At 39.0% G+C, this 19,898-nt stretch overlaps 1 protein-coding gene and 1 long non-coding RNA gene across 2 annotated transcripts in view; one reads left to right on the top strand and one right to left on the bottom strand.

Moving 5' to 3' along the window:
• The window catches only part of LOC106075221 (thyrotropin-releasing hormone receptor-like), a 159,194-nt gene that overhangs the window by 128,984 nt on the left and 10,312 nt on the right, over nt 1-19,898 (bottom strand). The window lies entirely within an intron of this gene.
• Nucleotides 1,475-18,130, top strand: LOC129925043 (uncharacterized). Its single transcript, XR_008776904.1, has 3 exons — nt 1,475-1,534; nt 7,513-7,690; nt 17,889-18,130. It is a non-coding gene; the product is annotated as an uncharacterized LOC129925043 (long non-coding RNA).

Raw genomic sequence — 19,898 nt, 5'->3', positions numbered from 1 at the left:
TATAAGAAAAGTTTAAATATAAATTAGAACATTTAAAGCATGATAGTTTAAAATCATTTCTTCAACCATAAAAAAGTGATATATAGTGAAAATAATCTTTATGATATACATGAACTATAAATCTATACATTAAATTAGCTTTTGGCATTGTTTACAAAGACTATTATATGTGTCAAGTGTCTACTACGAGCACACAACGAACTGGCTGTACACACTAGAGCCAAACGCTAATGAATAGTAGCATGATAGAAGTATATTCCTTTAATGGTTTCAATTTGTTTAAAAAAAAACCCAATCAGATGAGATCATTTGTACCAAGAAAACGGACATATTTCTGATAAATGCCAAGTTCGATGACTCATCTCGTCAATCAAATAGAATCTTTTGTACTTCTCTTATATTTCATTTTAATTGACTACAATACTTTCCAAAGAACAGCTCTTTCTCTCTCTCGCTCTCTCTCTGTCTCTCTCTCTCTCCTAATTTGTGGTTTGTGCTTTAAATTATAATTTCTTTTTTTTTCTTTTGCAGCGACTGTCTCTCTCTTTATGCTATTGGGAAATTCAGCCAATTGTTATTGTGTAACTAGGACAATCCTTCCCAGTCACGTGACAAGTGACCAAGCGTTTCTTTAACTGGATGTAACAGGTCATACAAGAGTCACGGAATAGCCAAAGATTTCAGGACCATTAGTCCAGCCCTGCAGTCCATGAGACTTGAATGGGCTCCAGCAATGGAATTCAACTTTGTTACCCAAACTGTAGTCACATAGGGCTCGGTTTCTGCTGTAGCATCATGAGATCTAGAGATGAATCATTACAGAAGAAGTTCTGTACTGACCGTTTCTTGTATAGCTATAGGAGAAGACTTTGGGCTATCCAATATTTGTGTGAGCTGATCAATGAAATACATTTATGTAAGTCACTCTGGAAGTAGTGAAATAATGACACAAAGCACTAGGACTCACAGATAGTGAAGATGAACTATAAAGATGAATGTCTAATTGGAAGGAAGAGTTACTTGAGGCTGTTGTTGGTCGTCTTGTCTTCAATTTGATAGGAATAGTCAGGGCTGGCCTTAGGCCACTGCAGCCTATGCGGTCGCAGTGGGCCCCGCGCTTTCATAGGCCCCGCGCTAATTCTAAGTGTACATTATTAAATTAAACCATTATAACGTAAATAAAATAACAGTGTTTTCGCGACCTCCTGATTTTCCAGGGCCTCCAGGAAATCTCATGAAAAGGCAAAATATAGGATAAAGTCCTGAACTTTTTTGAATTTATTCAAATCTCCTAAAGAATAGACGAAATTGACATTTTGGGGTGCCAATAAATAAAAAGTGGCATTGCGAGCTTTCATTTGATAAAAATTTATTGCAAAGACGAAAGTAGGCCTATTTTCTAATTAAAAAAATAATAATTTTAACATTATGCTTATCCCTACCCAGACTAGGCCCCGCGCGATCCGTTTCGCATAGGGCCCTGCAAATGCTAGGGCCGGCCCTGTGAATAGTTACCAGAGTCCGAAACAAAAATGTATGTAGTGTTTGGAAAAGCTTATTGCAAATGTTGGTTCAAAATTCGTGCACAGTTAGATAGACTGGACATTGTTTGCTGTACTCACCGATGTCATCTTATTACTTTGTATTCGTATCTTTCTCTCTCTCTCTCTCTTCTCTTTCATCCCTCTCCCTCTTTCAGCTCTCTCACTCTCTCCGTCCTCCGTGGACCTCTCCGTTCTTTTTTTCCCTCTATCTTTACTCCCTCTATCTCTCCCTCTCTCTTAACTTTTTTTTTCATTTTTTTCCACTTTCTGTTTTCCTCTTTTCTTTATCTCTCTCTTTCCATTCTTTTCTTCCAACACATTCTCTTTCCTCTCGTCTCTCTTTCTGTCCTCTCGTCTCTCTTTCACCCTCGCTACTTTTTCCCTGACAACTAATTCACCTCTATTGTTTTGTTTCTGTGTTACTCTTTTCCATCTTTTTCGCACACGATATCTCTGCCTTTCTTTCTCTCTCTCGGTATCTCTGCCTTTCTTTCTCTCTCGGTATCTCTGCCTTTCTTTCTCTCTCGGTATCTCTGCCTTTCTTTCTCTCTCGGTATCTCTGCCTTTCTCTCTCTCTCTCGGTATCTCTGCCTTTCTTTCTCTCTCGTTATCTCTGCCTTTCTTTCTCTCTCAGTATTTCTGCCTTTCTTTCTCTCTCGGTATCTCTGCCTTTCTTTCTCTCTCGGTATCTCTGCCTTTCTTTCTCTCTCAGTATCTCTGCCTTTCTTTCTCTCTCAGTATCTCTGCCTTTCTTTCTCTCTCTCGGTATCTCTGCCTTTCTTTCTCTCTCGGTATCTCTGCCTTTCTTTCTCTCTCTCGGTATCTCTGCCTTTCTTTCTCTCTCAGTATCTCTGCCTTCCTTTCTCTCTCGGTATCTCTGCCTTTCTTTCTCTCTCGGTATCTCTGCCTTTCTTTCTCTCTCTCGGTATCTCTGCCTTTCTTTCTCTCTCTGTGTTTTTCTTTCTCTCTCGGTATCTCTGCCTTTCTTTCTATCTCTCGGTATCTCTGCCTTTCTTTCTCTCTCTCGGTATCTCTGCCTTTATTTCTCTCTCTCGGTATCTCTGCCTTTCTTTCTCTCTCTCGGTATCTCTGCCTTTCTTTCTCTCTCAGTATCTCTGCCTTTCTTTCTCTCTCGGTATCTCTGCCTTTCTTTCTCTCTCTCAGTATCTCTGCCTTTCTTTCTCTCTCAGTATGTCTGCCTTTCTTTCTCTCTCGGTATCTCTGCCTTTCTTTCTCTCTCTCAGTATCTCTGCCTTTCTTTCTCTCTCAGTATGTCTGCCTTTCTTTCTCTCTCTCGGTATCTCTGCCTTTCTTTCTCTCTCAGTATCTCTGCCTTTCTTTCTCTATCTGTATCTCTACCTTTCTTTCTCTCTCTGTATCTCTACCTTTCTTTCTCTCTCAGTATCTCTACCTTTCTTTCTCTCTCAGTATCTCTACCTTTCTTTCTCTCTCTGTATCTCTGCCTTTCTTTCTCTCTCAGTATCTCTGCCTTTCTTTCTCTCTCAGTATCTCTGCCATTCTTTCTCTCTCTCTGTGTTTTTCTTTCTCTCTCGACATCTCTGCCTTTCTTTCTCTCTCGGTATCTCTACCTTTCTTTCTCTCTCAGTATCTCTGCCTTTCTTTGTCTCTCTCGGTATCTCTTGTCTTTCTTTCTCACTCGGTATCTCTGCCTTTCTTTCTCTCTCGGTATCTCTGCCTTTCTTTCTCTCTCGGTATCTCTGCCTTTCTTTCTCTCTCGGTATCTCTGCCTTTCTTTCTCTCTAAGTATCTCTACCTTTCTTTCTCTCTCGGTATCTCTGCCTTTCTTTCTCTCTCTCAGTATCTCTGCCTTTCTTTCTCTCTCTCTGTGTGTTTTTCTTTCTTTCTCGGCATCTCTGCCTTTCTTTCTCTCTCGGTATCTTTGCCTTTCTTTCTCACTCGGTATCTCTACCTTTCTTTCTCTCTCAGTATCTCTGCCTTTCTTTCTCTCTCAGTATGTCTGCCTTTCTTTCTCTCTCTCGGTATCTCTGCCTTTCTTTCTCTCTCGGCATCTCTGCCTTTCTTTCTCTCTCGGTATCTCTGCCTTTCTTTCTCTCTCGGTATCTCTGCCTTTCTTTCTGTCTCTCGGTATCTCTGTCTTTCTTTCTGTCTCTCGGTATCTCTGCCTTTTCTTTCTCTCTCGGTATCTCTGCCTTTCTTTCTCTCTCTCGGTATCTCTGCCTTTCTTTCTCTCTCTCGGTATCTCTGCCTTTCTTTCTCTCTCGGTATCTCTGCCTTTCTTTCTCTCTCGGTATCTCTGCCTTTCTTTCTCTCTCAGTATCTCTACCTTTCTTTCTCTCTCGGTATCTCTGCCTTTCTTTCTCTCTCTCGGTATCTCTGCCTTTCTTTCTCTCTCTCGGTATCTCTGCCTTTCTTTCTCTCTCTCGGTATCTCTGCCTTTCTTTCTCTCTCTCGGTATCTCTGCCTTTCTTTCTCACTCGGTGTCTCTGCCTTTCTTTCTCTCTCTCAGTATCTCTGCCTTTCTTTCTCTCTCTCAGTATCTCTGCCTTTCTTTCTCTCTCAGTATCTCTGCCTTTCTTTCTCTCTCGGTATCTCTGCCTTTCTTTCTCTCTCTCAGTATCTCTGCCTTTCTTTCTCTCTCTCAGTATCTCTGCCTTTCTTTCTCTTTCTCGGTATCTCTGCCTTTCTTTCTCTCTCTCGGTATCTCTGCCTTTCTTTCTCTCTCTCGGTATCTCTGCCTTTCTTTCTCTCTCAGTATCTCTACCTTTCTTTCTCTCTAGGTATATCTGCCTTTCTTTCTCTCTCTCGGTATCTCTGCCTTTCTTTCTCTCTCTCGGTATCTCTGCCTTTCTTTCTCTCTCGGTATCTCTGCCTTTCTTTCTCTCACGGTATCTCTACCTTTCTTTCTCTCTCAGTATCTCTACCTTTCTTTCTCTCTCGGCATCTCTGCCTTTCTTTCTCTCTCGGTATCTCTGCCTTTCTTTCTCTCTCTCGGTATCTCTGCCTTTCTTTCTCACTCGGTGTCTCTGCCTTTCTTTCTCTCTCTCAGTATATCTGCCTTTCTTTCTCTCTCTCAGTATCTCTGCCTTTCTTTCTCTCTCAGTATCTCTGCCTTTCTTTCTCTCTCTGTATCTCTACCTTTCTTTCTCTCTCAGTATCTCTACCTTTCTTTCTCTCTCAGTATCTCTACCTTTCTTTCTCTCTCAGTATCTCTACCTTTCTTTCTCTCTCTGTATCTCTGCCTTTCTTTCTCTCTCAGTATCTCTGCCTTTCTTTCTCTCTCAGTATCTCTGCCATTCTTTCTCTCTCTCTGTGTTTTTCTTTCTCTCTCGACATCTCTGCCTTTCTTTCTCTCTCGGTATCTCTACCTTTCTTTCTCTCTCAGTATCTCTGCCTTTCTTTGTCTCTCTCGGTATCTCTTGTCTTTCTTTCTCACTCGGTATCTCTGCCTTTCTTTCTCTCTCGGTATCTCTGCCTTTCTTTCTCTCTCGGTATCTCTGCCTTTCTTTCTCTCTCGGTATCTCTGCCTTTCTTTCTCTCTAAGTATCTCTACCTTTCTTTCTCTCTCGGTATCTCTGCCTTTCTTTCTCTCTCTCAGTATCTCTGCCTTTCTTTCTCTCTCTGTGTGTGTTTTTCTTTCTTTCTCGGCATCTCTGCCTTTCTTTCTCTCTCGGTATCTTTGCCTTTCTTTCTCACTCGGTATCTCTACCTTTCTTTCTCTCTCAGTATCTCTGCCTTTCTTTCTCTCTCAGTATGTCTGCCTTTCTTTCTCTCTCTCGGTATCTCTGCCTTTCTTTCTCTCTCGGCATCTCTGCCTTTCTTTCTCTCTCGGTATCTCTGCCTTTCTTTCTCTCTCGGTATCTCTGCCTTTCTTTCTGTCTCTCGGTATCTCTGTCTTTCTTTCTGTCTCTCGGTATCTCTGCCTTTTCTTTCTCTCTCGGTATCTCTGCCTTTCTTTCTCTCTCTCGGTATCTCTGCCTTTCTTTCTCTCTCTCGGTATCTCTGCCTTTCTTTCTCTCTCGGTATCTCTGCCTTTCTTTCTCTCTCGGTATCTCTGCCTTTCTTTCTCTCTCAGTATCTCTACCTTTCTTTCTCTCTCGGTATCTCTGCCTTTCTTTCTCTCTCTCGGTATCTCTGCCTTTCTTTCTCTCTCTCGGTATCTCTGCCTTTCTTTCTCTCTCTCGGTATCTCTGCCTTTCTTTCTCTCTCTCGGTATCTCTGCCTTTCTTTCTCACTCGGTGTCTCTGCCTTTCTTTCTCTCTCTCAGTATCTCTGCCTTTCTTTCTCTCTCTCAGTATCTCTGCCTTTCTTTCTCTCTCAGTATCTCTGCCTTTCTTTCTCTCTCGGTATCTCTGCCTTTCTTTCTCTCTCTCAGTATCTCTGCCTTTCTTTCTCTCTCTCAGTATCTCTGCCTTTCTTTCTCTTTCTCGGTATCTCTGCCTTTCTTTCTCTCTCTCGGTATCTCTGCCTTTCTTTCTCTCTCTCGGTATCTCTGCCTTTCTTTCTCTCTCAGTATCTCTACCTTTCTTTCTCTCTAGGTATATCTGCCTTTCTTTCTCTCTCTCGGTATCTCTGCCTTTCTTTCTCTCTCTCGGTATCTCTGCCTTTCTTTCTCTCTCGGTATCTCTGCCTTTCTTTCTCTCACGGTATCTCTACCTTTCTTTCTCTCTCAGTATCTCTACCTTTCTTTCTCTCTCGGCATCTCTGCCTTTCTTTCTCTCTCGGTATCTCTGCCTTTCTTTCTCTCTCTCGGTATCTCTGCCTTTCTTTCTCACTCGGTGTCTCTGCCTTTCTTTCTCTCTCTCAGTATCTCTGCCTTTCTTTCTCTCTCTCAGTATCTCTGCCTTTCTTTCTCTCTCAGTATCTCTGCCTTTCTTTCTCTCTCGGTATCTCTGCCTTTCTTTCTCTCTCTCAGTATCTCTGCCTTTCTTTCTCTCTCTCAGTATCTCTGCCTTTCTTTCTCTTTCTCGGTATCTCTGCCTTTCTTTCTCTCTCTCGGTATCTCTGCCTTTCTTTCTCTCTCTCGGTATCTCTGCCTTTCTTTCTCTCTCAGTATCTCTACCTTTCTTTCTCTCTAGGTATATCTGCCTTTCTTTCTCTCTCTCGGTATCTCTGCCTTTCTTTCTCTCTCAGTATGTCTGCCTTTCTTTCTTTCTCTCGGTATCTCTGCCTTTCTTTCTCTCTCAGTATCTCTGCCTTTCTTTCTCTCTCTGTATCTCTACTTTTCTTTCTCTCTCAGTATCTCTACCTTTCTTTCTCTCTCTGTATCTCTACCTTTCTTTCTCTCTCTGTATCTCTACCTTTCTTTCTCTCTCAGTATCTCTACCTTAGTTTCTCTCTCAGTATCTCTACCTTTCTTTCTCTCTCGGTATCTCTTCTTTTCTTTCTCTCTCAGTATCTCTACCTTTCTTTCTCTCTCAGTATCTCTACCTTTCTTTCTCACTCGGTATCTCTGCCTTTCTTTCTCTCTCATTTGCTGTATGTGGTATATATATATCGTACATATATAGCTACATATTATAGTCTATTTGAGATCAACATCAAGTTACTTCTAGCTATCAATCGAAAGAGTCTCTTTCTTGATGACTCCCATATTTTCTTATTATTGTACGGAGTTAGGGGTCAGCTGAGCGTGAGTCTATGAATCAGAGGGATTTTTTTTTTCTGCTCATAAACTTCCCAGTTCTGGAAAACCTTTTTCCCCAGTTCCTGCGAATAAAACTCATAAACCTAAGAAAATAGGAAACAAATAATCCAGGGCATTTTTGTTTGTGTGTGTGTAAATATATGGTTGCTTACTGGAGCACAACATTATATCATTTAGTGTTTTCATCAGAGATCTAGGTTTTTTTTGTTGTTATTGTTAATAAATGCTCCTAAGTTTTTGTTTAGTTGCCGTCTGGTGTTTTATTGGTTTCTTGCCTTACAAAAACTCAAGTTTTCTATCTCAGTCACACATTTTGTATATGTGCTGTTTTATTTTTTCTAGTAATCCCACGCTCAGACATAATGTTTCTCAAGGGAGAGAACTCAACAAAAAAAAGTGAAAGATATTAAAGAGAGCAGTGAAAGAGTTTCAGCCAGGAAGAGACAGTGATTGAGATGGTACGTGAGACAAACTTAGAGCCTGGGAAAGGAAAAAGTAAAGAAAGAAAAAACAAATCACGGTATGGTTCAAATGAATTAAACGTTTTGAACAGAAAGGGTTTCTATGACTATCATATCATATCAAACAAACGTTGATATCTAACTAACGATTATATCTAACTAACAAACCCACAGTATGAACGATTATCATACCATGTTAAGCAGAAAGTTAGGCGTATGTGTGTATGTATGTCCCGAGTGAAAATCAAAACGTTTGGTCAATCTTGATAAAACTCGGCATAAATGTTCCTTGCATGGCAGAGACCGTGGTCTATATTTAATGCTACTTCCACAACTGGAGGGCACTAAAAAATAGACAAAAAGTACCTAATTGTAACTCTATTAAAGTACGAAACGTTTTAACAAATCGGGTAAACCCGTTTTAACACAATTTTATATTGTTTTGAATGTTTGCTGAAAGGGTAAACCTATTTTCGCACTCTACCTTTATTTTCATGGCAAAAAAAAAATGTGAAGGGAACATTCTCCAAATTTGACATAGATCTAAATTCAATCCACTACATCAGTACTACCCAAACTAAGGCCCTCAAGGTCATAACCGGCTAGTATCGGAATAAAGAAATATCTGAATATGTGGCAGAGTGAAAAAAAAAACTTAACTGAAGAACTCAGAAAGGAAAAAGGGCGGGTGCTAGTTAAACTCATTATTTAAATGAGACGTTTTTAAAATTAAGATTTTACTCGAGCTGTGTTTTTCTTGTCGAGCGTCGAAGAAATCTTCTTCCAGATACCTCCCGTTCCCCCTCACATGTCGAAAGTGATTGAACCATAACGTACTAGGATGTTATAAGAACCAATTAGGCGCCCATCATAAAAAAACTAGATTAATAATGTGTTTCTATGTCACATCAAAACCATGAAATCTGTTCTCTACCCGGCTCTGGTTGGACATAGACCAGTCGTTGTAGTAGGCATCAAAACTGACCTGTGACGTCTCAACCAGTGGGAAGTGGAGACCTATGACGTGGCAACCAGTGGGAAGTGGAGACCTATGACGTGGCAACAAGATAATGGTCTCCCCCCGACTATAGGTTGCCACGTCACAGGTCAGTGTTCAGGCACTGACGATCGATCTCGGTTTGAGATGCCACTTTATAGACCCTAATCTAAATCCACTGAGCCATCGATGGCTTGTCTAGTTACTTTTAGATCTGTTTATAAACAAGTGATGTGTATTTTCTAAGTTACAACATGGAGCAATGATTCTCTTCATTCCGTGCTAGCTCAACTCAAAACTTGGAGCATTGATTCTCTTCATTCCGTGCTAGCTCAACTCAAAACTTGGAGCAATGATTCTCTTCATTCCTTGCTAGCTCAACTCAAAACTTGGAGCAATGATTCTCTTCATTCCGTGCCAGGCTCAACTCAAAACTTGGAGCAATGATTCTCTTCATTCCGTGCTATCTCAACTCAAAACATGGAGCAATGATTCTCTTCATTCCGTGCCAAGCTCAACTCAAAACATGGAGCAATGATTCTCTTCATTCCGTGCCAAGCTCAACTCAAAACTTGGAGCAATGATTCGTAGAGATTCCCATCTACGGGGGATAACTATTAATAGCTATTTTGGTGTTTCTGGTGTACAAAATATCTAGGTCTCCCTGCCTTGTCATCAATTGGAGTTCATCTCAGGTGTACAAAATATCTAGGTCTCCCTGCCTTGTCACCAATTGGAGTTCATCTCAGGTGTACAAAATATCTAGGTCTCCCTGCCTTGTCACCAATTGGAGTTCATCTCAGGTGTACAAAATATCTAGGTCTCCCTGCCTTGTCACCAATTGGAGTTCATCTCAGGTGTACAAAATATCTAGGTCTCCCTGCCTTGTCACCAATTGGAGTTCATCTCAGGTGTACAAAATATCTAGGTCTCCCTGCCTTGTCACCAATTGGAGTTCATCTCAGGTGTACAAAATATCTAGGTCTCCCTGCCTTGTCACCAATTGGAGTTCATCTCAGGTGTACAAAATATCTAGGTCTCCCTGCCTTGTCACCAATTGGAGTTCATCTCAGGTGTACAAAATATCTAGGTCTCCCTGCCTTGTCACCAATTGGAGTTCATCTCAGGTGTACAAAATATCTAGGTCTCCCTGCCTTGTCACCAATTGGAGTTCATCTCAGGTGTACAAAATATCTAGGTCTCCCTGCCTTGTCACCAATTGGAGTTCATCTCAGGTGTACAAAATATAGGATGTGTTGATAAGGTGTTTTTTTTTTAATTGTCACAGTGAATGTAAGAGCCTATTAAAAGTATATATATATACATATATGTATATGTGTGTGTGTGTGTGGGGGGGGATTTTGTCAAATTAAGTTTCTTAGTGTTTAGATATTTAATCTCTACGGTCTATAAATAAAAGTAATTTCAAGCGTGTCTAAGGTGCTTCTTTAGAGTCAACCTAATAGACGCTAGAATTCAAGGGCAATAAAAAAAAAAGCGGATAGTTTTATTAGAATTGCTCAAATAAAATAAATAAAAATACAGCTTGACGTCAACGGTGAGTAATGCTAGTCATGTAATAATTTGTGTGCTCAGTAGAATTAAAGCATTTTACAGGTACACAATTACTCCTGCTGGGGTAGGAGTTTAAATCATATCAAAGTTTTTGTTTCTAAAATCAATGAAGTCGGATTTGTTTTGACTTTATTTTGTGTTCTTTCTTTTTGCGGCTGACGAAGATCCTGTGGCCTGAGCCTTTATGCTTTCATTTACACCAGCATGATTTCCCGTTATTTATTTTTCTTTATCTATATCGATACTTTCAAACTAGTTTAAACAATTACTGTTAAAAAGTGAAATTGTACTAGAGAGTGTGTCAGACTTCGGGTCAGGGACAAAGCAGTTTCTCATTCAATGTCTTCATGACCCATAAATCCGTTTATGATAGTCTGCTGCTGTTAGTACCAAATACCGTTTTACGCTCACCGGTCTTTCGCAAGGGATGACTAGAATAGGAAGGGGCGTTGTAACAAAGCCCACGCAATCCAACTGACCGACAGAGCTGTAACCACCCCCCTCACGATGGTCTGGAATGTTCTCTGGGAAGCGATGTCAAGGAAATTGCAGCTCCTGCTAAATAATGAGAGCAAATTGAAGGACAAGATACGTTGACATCGGCTTTTATTAAGACACGCAAGATGACATAAAAAATGGAAACGTTGGTAGCGAGAGTATATTTTACTATCGTCTGGAGATTTATCACGTCATCAGTGGTTCTCAGAAAAAAAAGTAGGTCTCTTCCTATCACTCATACACGGTAAACCCTCCGGAATAGAATTTATTTTATCAATTTTCCTTCAGTGTTGTGTTTATTGTATTCAGTTTGATTTGATTTGATTTGATTTTGTTTTTAGGCACATCGGCACAATTTAGGCCATGTCGTGCCTGCAGTCCCTTAAGGACTACTCTCTCTCTCTCTACATAACAAGGGCTAAATTCTCTACAGTTAAATCATTAAAATCAAGGTTTATTCACAGTTAAAATAGTAAAGTTCAGTTCTGTTTGCGAGTACCACGTTAAGTGTAAATTCTTGCTTGAAATGAAAATGTTTATCATGCAATGGAGGAGTCCCTTGTTCTGATAACTCACTTGTCCAGACATAAACTGCTTCTCAAATATGGACCCACATTGATTGTAACATTTATCGATTTCAGTTACAAACGTGAGTCTGTGTCAAATCATTAAAAAAAAGTCACTGGAGACTGGTGACCTTTATTTCACCAAGCGTGACATTTTGTTGACCTAATGACCAAAAATGACACAAATGTCTTGCGCTGTTGGGCTTCTAGTTTTAACTCTGGACTTCTCGAAAGCAATTAAACCTGGGGACAGTTGGAGAGACTCGCTCAGATCCAAGTCGCTTGGAGGAAACTCTTTATAATATAGACTAATTTACTTGAAATGAGAAAAATGTAGTAGGCTTCAGTAATGATGTAAAATGGCATTTTAAACAAAATCTAACTCACAACAAAAACACGTCTTTTCACTTGGGCATTCTGAAGTCGTCAGGCCTACCAAGATAGCTTACGACTATGCCGTTTACTTTGCATCATTCACACTGCATAGCCACCAACCAATTGCTTTCTTCTCACCGTCACCATAGAAACATACGTATACAAACTCCCTAGCATCCTGTCAGACCTTGCGATCTATGGGATAAATGATGTAAAGTTCAATTATTTCTATGGCACGAGAGTGTCATATGGCCAGCACAACCACCAAACACCTTTACTTTCCACTTCTAATGTCTGGTAACTTCTAATGTCTGGTAACTTCTAATGTCTGGTAACTTCTAATGTCTGGTAACTTCTAATGTCTGGTAACTTCTAATATCTGGTAACTACTAATGTCTGGTAACTTCTAATGTCTGGTAACTTCTAATGTCTGGTAACTTCTAATGTCTGGTAACTACTAATGTCTGGTAACTTCTAATGTCTGGTAACTTCTAATGTCTGGTAACTACTAATGTCTGGTAACTACTAATGTCTGGTAACTACTAATGTCAGGTAACTTCTAATGTCTGGTAACTTCTAATGTCTGGTAATTACTAATGTCTGGTAACTTCTAATGTCTGGTAACTACTAATGTCTGGTAACTACTAATGTCTGGTAACTTCTAATGTCTGGTAACTACTAATGTCTGGTAACTTCTAATGTCTGGTAACTTCTAATGTCTGGTAACTTCTAATGTCTGGTAACTATTAATGTCTGGTAACTTCTAATGTCTGGTAACTTCTAATGTCTGGTAACTTCTAATGTCTGGTAAGTATTAATGTCTGGTAACTTCTAATGTCTGGTAACTTCTAATGTCTGGTAACTTCTAATGTCTAGTAACTACTAATGTCTGGTAACTACTAATGTCTGGTAACTACTAATGTCTGGTAACTTCTAATGTCTGGTAACTTCTAATGTCTGGTAACTACTAATGTCTGGTAACTTCTAATGTCTGGTAACTACTAATGTCTGGTAACTTCTAATGTCTGGTAACTTCTAATGTCTGGTAACTTCTAATGTCTGGTAACTTCTAATGTCTGGTAACTACTAATGCCAGGTAACTACTAATGTCTGGTAACTACTAATGTCAGGTAACTTCTAATGTCTGGTAACTTCTAATGTCTGGTAACTACTAATGTCTGGTAACTTCTAATGTCTGGTAACTACTAATGTCTGGTAACTTCTAATGTCTGGTAACTTCTAATGTCTGGTAACTTCTAATGTCTGGTAACTTCTAATGTCTGGTAACTTCTAATGTCTGGTAACTTCTAATGTCTGGTAACTACTAATGTCTGGTAACTTCTAATGTCTGGTAACTACTAATGCCAGGTAACTACTAATGTCTGGTAACTACTAATGTCAGGTAACTACTAATATCTGGTAACTTCTAATGTCTGGTAACTACTAATGCCTGGTAACTTCTAATGTCTGGTAACTACTAATGTCTGGTAACTTCTAATGTCTGGTAACTATTAATGTCTGGTAACTTCTAATGTCTGGTAACTTCTAATGTCTGGTAACTTCTAATGTCTGGTAACTATTAATGTCTGGTAACTTCTAATGTATGGTAACTTCTAATGTCTGGTAACTTCTAATGTCTAGTAACTACTAATGTCTGGTAACTACTAATGTCTGGTAACTACTAATGTCTGGTAACTTCTAATGTCTGGTAACTTCTAATGTCTGGTAACTACTAATGTCTGGTAACTTTTAATGTCTGGTAACTACTAATGTCTGGTAACTACTAATGTCTGGTAACTTCTAATGTCTGGTAACTACTAATGTCTGGTAACTTCTAATGTCTGGTAACTTCTAATGTCTGGTAACTTCTAATGTCTGGTAACTTCTAATGTCTGGTAACTTCTAATGTCTGGTAACTACTAATGTCTGGTAACTTCTAATGTCTGGTAACTACTAATGTCTGGTAACTTCTAATGTCTGGTAACTACTAATGCCAGGTAACTACTAATGTCTGGTAACTACTAATGTCAGGTAACTACTAATATCTGGTAACTTCTAATGTCTGGTAACTACTAATGCCTGGTAACTTCTAATGTCTGGTAACTACTAATGTCTGGTAACTTCTAATGTCTGGTAACTATTAATGTCTGGTAACTTCTAATGTCTGGTAACTTCTAATGTCTGGTAACTTCTAATGTCTGGTAACTATTAATGTCTGGTAACTTCTAATGTATGGTAACTTCTAATGTCTGGTAACTTCTAATGTCTAGTAACTACTAATGTCTGGTAACTACTAATGTCTGGTAACTTCTAATGTCTGGTAACTTCTAATGTCTGGTAACTACTAATGTCTGGTAACTTTTAATGTCTGGTAACTACTAATGTCTGGTAACTACTAATGTCTGGTAACTTCTAATGTCTGGTAACTTCTAATGTCTGGTAACTACTAATGTCTGGTAACTTCTAATGTCTGGTAACTACTAATGTCTGGTAACTATTAATGTCTGGTAACTTTTAATGTCTGGTAACTTCTAATGTATGGTAACTTCTAATGTCTGGTAACTACTAATGTCTGGTAACTTCTAATGTCTGGTAACTTCTAATGTCTGGTAACTACTAATGTCAGGTAACTACTAATGTCTGGTAACTACTAATGTCAGGTAACTACTAATGTCAGGTAACTTCTAATGTCTGGTAACTTCTAATGTCTGGTAACTTCTAATGTCTGGTAACTACTAATGTCTGGTAACTTCTAATGGCTGGTAACTTCTAATGTCTGGTAACTTCTGTCTGGTAACTACTAATGTCAGGTAATTACTAATGTCTGGTAACTTCTAATGTCTGGTAACTTCTAATGTCAGGTACCCATTAAAGTTGGATTGACCTTAAGATCCCGAAATTCGAAATTCCAACCGCATCCTCCATCCACCATCCTCCGACTATTCGATTTAGAGTTTAAATATTTTCAAGGTTTCCACAACTAGATTTAATATGTAGACTTTTTATTTTGTACAAGAAAGACATACAACGTCCATCAAACGGTGTGGCTAACACAAAGTCCACTTTGGCCAAAGTGAGGACGTTAGGACGATGCTGTAGCGAAACACCTTCCCGACCCCCAAATCTAGACAGTTTTAGTTACACACCTGATTCCAATTGAACGCTTTATTAAATTTTACCTTAGCTTGTGTTATGTTTCCCTCTTGTAGCACAGACTGGGAGCCCACAATGTAACTTGTTGTACGGGTGTACGGTGGGAGGTCCATTGGATCACTACAGCTCATGAAGGACTGCACTAGTTTAAAAAAAAATATTTATCCTAAACATATTGGTTGGGATCAAAAACCTAGTAGCAGAACAGAATGACGAGAAAAACTGTCAACTAATGTGAACCAAATCGTATCAACCTGAGTGAAGTAACCCGAATTCCAAAATGTAGAATCAGATTATCTGGTCAGAACTCAGTGTTGACTTCTGAATTATGTTTTAAATAGTTTACCCTATGTTTTGTTGAAGTTTTTGTTTTACATTAAATGTTATATTACAGTTATATACCCTAACCCAAACCCTTGAATCGCTAGGATGAAAAATGTTTTTATTTCATGAAAATTAAATATAAATCATTTTAGTTTTCAATGGGTTTATATTTATACCAATAAATTGTGACATTCCTCTATAACAGGGGGGCGTTTTCGAACTTTTGGGGGGCGCTGGAAGCCAAAGGGCGGTAGGGGGCGCTGGGCACAATAGGGAGAGGTAAGGGGGCGCTGGGCATAAAGGGAGAAAGAAGAAACTAAAGGTGCACTGAAATAAAACAAATAAAAAAAATTCTTCAAAATTAAAGCTGGCAAACTAAATATAGACAAATTATAATTAGTTTGCTTCTAATTTAGCGTTAGAAATTGAGTTCGGGAATCCCATTTTCTATTTTTAAATTCTTACTCTTTTGCTGTAATCGGAGGGTAACTAGTGTCCTTAGATCTTGCGCGTAAAAACGTTCATGATTTGATAAACAAACTAGGTAATACACCTTTTAGACTAAAGTTTATTTTATCAACATATGTTAATTTATTGATATGTAAATGTTAATTAGGAAAACGTTGAAGCTAACATTCAATTAGAATAATTTAATATTTTTTTAACAAAAAACATTGACAGTGTTATGAAAACTCGCTGGTATGTCATGGAATATTGCTAAAAGTTTTAGTGAATTGCCACTAGATAAAAAACAATGATGAAAAAGATGCCACTAACACTGAAGGCCTTTTTTTGTCACTAAACATACTGTCTTACGTCAGTACTGTACTCTATTGGCCTTTCAACTACATAAACTTGAAATGTTTTCCAGCTTAACTTCTGAATCTATTAAGTCCACAAAATGCTATGTAAAAGACATCTGCTCTTTGTGGCTAACATCAAGCGTGCAGCCAAGGATGATGGGAAGTAATGCCATCAGGTCCATCAGCTCGTTTTGAATCCTATATCCGAGGTACTGGTCGTGAGCATTTTAATTCGTCGAAGTTCTTGCATGGTTAGGTCAATTTTGTCAAGCACCTCAACCAAGCGAAAAAAAACTGGCCGTTGTTCGGCGCATAAAGTTTCTCTGTTCTGCTACGAAATGCGCTGTTTGTTTGTTTGTTTGTTTGTTTTTTGTTGTTGTTTTTTTTTGTCATTTTTTTATGCCAAGGTGAACTGTTAAACAGTGATGTACAGGTCATAAGATGATGTCTTAATCGAAACCGAACAGTTTTTCGAAACCAAAAATGTCGTGTTAAGAACTTAAAAGGTAATTGGTATATAAATGCCCAGTTATATTGAGCAACAGGTTGTAGTTTATGAGAACTGGTCTGGTTTTCGAACCTAACGGTGGCAAGTGAATCCCCTTTAGGCGCTGGGCCTAGGGCTGTTGCCCCAGTTGCCACCCCTTAAGGCCGCTACTGCTTATTGTAAACTGAAGTTCGATGGATTTTGAAAGGGATTTGTTATTGCTCGTTTTGTTAAGCTCTTAAATACAATTTAGAAATATTTTTTTTTTTTTTTTGAGAAACAGGAAGATTTAACGGTTGGCGATAACTTAACGCAGACTAAAAACTATTTTTTTTTTATGGAACGCAAATGAATGAAACCAACCTCCGAATGCTAGGACAGAAATGGACTTTCACTGATTATATCATTGTTTCTTTTATAGAGATATAAAAATCTATTAAATCTACTTCAAATAGTTTTACAATCTCATGTAACTTGTTTGTTAACAAATGAATTACTGCCTAAAGACACAGATATCTGCAATTCACATAGCAATGCCCTTTCAAGAAATTACGATTCGCTTCTAGGATGTAACTAAACAAAAAAAAATCTAAATGACAATTATTAAACATCTGTTACCGATGTTCAAATTGAGTTGCAGGAAAAAAAAGGTTTACAAAATTATGTCTTCAGTTTAAAAGAATGTTAACACAGGAAGCACAACAGAGATGTGGCTGCATTTGAATGTTTCAGTAAAATTTCAAAACTTTGGTCGAAAGTGGAATGATGTTTTAGCTTTTCAATCAACATACATGGTTAACCTAGATTTAGTGGGTAACAAACTTAATGAATAAGCAAAGAAATAGGCCGGATGTGGCCACTACATGAGATCTTCACCTTGATTTGACTAATTTAAAATCTTGAAATTTCTAATTTTTGTACTGTTACGACGTGGGATTGAACGAAAGTAAATAACTCACCGTGCTCTCAGGGTCGCTGGTATCTCTCCGATTGCAGAAGCACAATCCAACTATGATCAATTAATATCCCCGATCAAAAGAAATAATGTCACAATCTCCAAATCGAATTTACATGTCCCTATTTACTAACACAATAGAAAAAAAACAAATCCTCAATCCAGAAATCCAAACTCATAACTCCCCCGTTAACACATCAACACAGCCCTCCTGTCAGTTTCCCTCCAAGCACAAACACAACTCAAAAAGTTTTTCACGTGGGAAAACAAAAGGTCAGTCGGGGGGGGGGGGGATAAAGTTTACAACAGTATAATGATAATATTGGCAATGTCTTCGATTACGAATATTAAGGCTGGGTGCAGTGTTTCACATAACGACGCAAACCCACTTGCGACCTGCATATTATCCCGAATTTCAAGCAGACAAAGCCGTCTGCTATCGGTCTATTTAATATTTTCTTTCCGTCTTTTGCGCCTGTCTTCAATAATGGCTTTTCTTTGATTCTCAAATGTTTGTCCCGCAGCTTTTGTGAGAGTTCTCCAACTGCCTCTCTCAGAGGCCATCTGATGCCAGACAATGCTGCCAGGTACTTTCCTCTATGCCAGTGAGGGCGAAATGGCGCCTGAGTGGATCTTTATGGCACTTACCTACTGTAAGCTCGCAAAAGAAGATCGCCTTTTGTATGCGGACGTCTTCCATTCGGTATAAGTGTTACTGACACCATACAAATTAATAAATAGATGACATTTTGTTCATATTTGCCTTCTCAAGATTCTTTGTAAGTGTTTTTCTTAGAGGAGGCGCTGGCGGATGTTTTAATAGAAAAAATATGAAAAGGGGGCGGTATGCCAAAAAAGGTTGAAGACCACTGCTCTATAAGTACCAAATCCTCCATGTCCCTTTAGAATAAAACTGTCAATAGGAACTACTGTTCATTCTTATAATTAATCAATTAACTGTCATCTAGATGTAAATCTATATCTAATCCTTAGAAAATACAGTTTTTAATATCTACTAATATGCTAAAGATGCTTTTTCATTAGTAGATGTAATAATATTGTCTACACATTCGAACGTGCAATAGTTAAAAAAAAAATAAAGGAAATATCCCTTTTTTTTTATTAAGTGTTTTTGTTTAGTCCTATCGGACCTACTTCATTAAAACAAGATAGCGGAAATGAAAACGTAAAATGACGTCATTAAAAAATGTGTAGATTATAATAACAATAGAAGCGAAAAAAAAAAGAACATTCAATTGATTCGAAAAGTTTGATTCTTGTGGTGGTTTATAGTGCCAAGCTGATTCTGAGACGAAGTAGTGATGTGTGTGTTGGGGCTCAACAAAAATAGCTGAGTCGGATTTTAGGAGTCAGTTACAGAGATAAGGTCTCAGGCTAAGAAATCCTATGGGACTCGAACACTTAATAATATTGTGACCGAGTGCCGCGTGAGGTTTGCGGGGCATGTCCTCCAACCGGATGAATTACGCATACCATGAGTTGTAATGGCATGGAGACCAATACCAGCAAACAGGAAGGTCCTCGTTTAACTTGGTGCCACATTTTCATGGAGGATCTCAGAGGAGTGGACACTAGGTGGGAGGACTCTTCAGACAGTGACAGATCTTTATGGTGACAACTTGCCGCCCGATAAGTCGAACGGCGCGAAATGATCTAAATTTTAGTAAATAAGGGTAGGGGAGTTGACTTGTATGGACATTACCCTCTGGCTAAATCCCGACCTATCTTAGTATGCTTGAAAATTGAATGTCCCAAACCAATTCGTTTAAGATTTGAACAAAGCCACCGCAGCTTCTATCCATGTCTTGTTCTGCCTGTTGAAACAAAGTCTGAACATTGGCGCTTGCCTTGGCTTGGCTTCCGAACCGGGGTCCCGGGTTCGAATCCAGGTGAAGACTGGATTTTTTTAATTTCGGAATCTATAGGGCGCATCTGAGTCTGTAATGGGTACCTGACATTAATTGGGGAAAAGTAAAAGTGGTTGGTTGTTGTGCTGGCCACATGTAATGGGTACCTGACATTAGTTGGGGAAAAATAAAAGTGGTTGGTTGTTGTGCTGGCCACATGACACCCTCGTTAATCGTGGGACACAGAAAAAGATGACCTTTACATCATCTGCCCTGTAGATCGCAATGTCTGATAGGAGGACGTTTTAAATTAAACTTTAAATGTTAATGCTCTTACATACACTTAAAGCTTTGCCCCTAACGTGGAACAGTTGGAGAGGGACACTACTTTGACATGACTGTGCAACGCACTTCTACATGGCATTAGTTATTTATTGTTCTTCCCTTTAAATCTAATCTTATCGATATCGACATTCACGGAGGAAGCACTAGCTCTCGATCGCTCCTCATGGCGTGAAGCTGTGAGTCTCGGAGTCTCAAGATTTGAAGCAAGAAGAGTGACCAGGGCGAAATAGCTTTGAACCAACAAAAAGCTGAGAGAAGAAGCAGGCCTATCTGCAACTGACTTAACCCACCCTTGCCACTTATGCGGCCGGCTTTTTAAAG

The sequence above is a fragment of the Biomphalaria glabrata genome, chromosome 1 (assembly GCF_947242115.1).
Source record: "Biomphalaria glabrata chromosome 1, xgBioGlab47.1, whole genome shotgun sequence".
In the NCBI taxonomy this organism is placed as follows: Eukaryota; Metazoa; Mollusca; class Gastropoda; family Planorbidae; genus Biomphalaria; species Biomphalaria glabrata.
The sequence above is the reverse complement of the archived record's forward strand: the minus strand, read 5'-3'. Positions and strand labels throughout refer to the sequence as shown.